This window comes from Pinus tabuliformis, chromosome 7, assembly GCF_031772625.1.
Source record: "Pinus tabuliformis cultivar Carrire ecotype Pingquan chromosome 7, CPIR1, whole genome shotgun sequence".
Classification (NCBI taxonomy): Eukaryota; Viridiplantae; Streptophyta; class Pinopsida; order Pinales; family Pinaceae; genus Pinus; species Pinus tabuliformis.
The window spans coordinates 1,280,017,443-1,280,019,622 of record NC_142293.1 but is presented as its reverse complement, the minus strand read 5'-3'; the positions used below and the strand labels follow the sequence as shown (position 1 = coordinate 1,280,019,622).

Genomic DNA, 2,180 nt, shown 5'->3' with positions numbered 1-2,180 from the left:
GTCTCCTTTTTTTTTTTATAATATAAGAATTATTGTTTTTTTATTTTGTTTTTCACAAAAGAAGTTTCTTATTTTTGTCCAATTTTCAGATTAATCCTCATATAAAAAAGTACGGAATAAGAAAATTATAAAAACTAAAACAAATTAGGCGTATAAAAATATTATAAAAACTAAAAAAATTTAGCATTAAAGCTAAAGGATCGCTGCATTATTTTTATAAAATTTCAATTCTCAAATTTCCAAAGGTTGCGTTACTTTTATAAAAGGTACTTGAAAAACTCGATTTACTTCCTCTATGATTTTATTCAACAGTGATTTGTCAGCATTCCTATCCATGGTTACACAGAGCCCGAGCTTCATTGTTCTACATAGCAGGAGCAACATAGTGGATGTTGGACATAAGCTGATAGAAAGATTTGACCAAAATCATTCACCACTGACCCTTACCAAATTGGAAACTAAGGAATTATTTGTCGTACCAAACAGAATCAACGAATTTCTAAATTTGTTTTGCGAGTACGACCGAACTTGGTAACTATGGTTAGAACTCCTAACGTCCAAGAGAATTGAGTCTGTCAAGTGCGTGTGAGAGGAATAGGTGTCTGCAATGATCCATTCAATATGGGAGGAGAGTGAGAAGGGAAGAATGGGCGTGAGTGTGAGCAAGGCCATCTCTAATCTCACCTCCAATATTGTTTGGCGAATACCGGTGAAGAAGAAATTTTCGGACGATGATTTGGGTGGTGAATTCAAAGGGTTTAAAGATCTTTTGGTACAGTTGACTGCTAGGGTGGGAGACTTCAAAATTGGATACTTCATTTCATACTTGGATTGGCTTGATTTGGAATGTATCAAGCGGTAGATGAAGAAAATTGATAAAACATTCAATGAATTTTTGGAGAAAATAATAGACGACCATGTTAATGTTGATCATCTCATGACCACAGTATCCTCCAATGGCCAGAAGGAGGAAGATGCAGAGCCTCATGTACAAGAATTCATCGATGTGCTACTGCATATGGCTAATACCAACAGTAAAATCACATGGGAAACCATCAAGGGTCTTATGCTTGTATGCCTCGCTCCTCATTCTTAAACTTCGGTGAGTCATCATTTTTCAAGTAATTGGATTTGCATTTTGCAACTAATTGGATTTGTATTTGTGCAGGACATGTTTGGGGTGGGATTGGAGACAACATCAACTATTTTAGAATGGGCAATGAGTGAGTTGCTCAGACATCCCCATGTAATGAAGAAATTGCAGCAGGAAATCGAATCGATTTGTGTTCAACATGGTAATGTAAAAGAGTCGAATCTAGAAAGCATGAAATACCTCCATTGTGTGGCAAAAGAGACTCTGCGACTATACCCAGTGCTACCGATAGCGCTTCCTCATCAATCTATGGAGGTTGTGACGATAGGAGGATACTACATACCTAAGCAAACAATGGTCATGTTAAATGTGTGGGCTATAGGGAGGGATCCCAATATGTGGGGCAAGATGCTACAGAATTCAAGCCCGAGAGATTCATGGAAGAAGAGGATATCAATTTAACAGATCAATCAGACTTCAGTATGATACCATTTGGGGCAGGAAGGAGAGGATGCCCAGGGGCTTCTATGGCTATTCATACAATTGAACTTGCAGTGGCTCAGTTGCTACACACTTTTGATTGGAGTGTTGAAGACATAGTTACCAAATTCGAATTCGAATTCGAATTCGATTCGATATGGAAAAAATTCGACATTATACATCTTACAAATACTTAATTTTTCTCTTTTAAATTTAAATAAACAATCATTATATGAAAATTCATTAAATCTTTCTCTACCAAGGATATTTATGTTTACTTATTTCCAACATTAATTTCTCCTACATAATATGTCATCTCACATGTTTATGGCTTAATGCTTCTTGACTTGTTAAGTAGGTTGAATTACAATTTGTCTATTATCACGGCTGTTGTTTACTTGTTTAAGGTGTTCGAAGAAGGAAACGAAAGATAGCTGGAGCAAGCAATCAAGGTCATCACCAAACGGGATAAGCGTACTAAGATGTAGGCCCTCTTAATTGGTTCTAAGCTAAGGAAATCTTCCATGGAATGTCTTGTTTGTGGCTAGACCTGTTATCGGCTAGAGGAATTGTTTGTGTCCGCACTTAGAATTTTACTTCACCACAA

At 36.6% G+C, this 2,180-nt stretch overlaps 1 pseudogene; it reads left to right on the top strand.

Moving 5' to 3' along the window:
- Positions 1-646: 646 nt before the first annotated feature.
- LOC149252167 (cytochrome P450 750A1 pseudogene) lies at positions 647-1,555 on the top strand (annotated as a pseudogene).
- Positions 1,556-2,180: the final 625 nt, after the last annotated feature.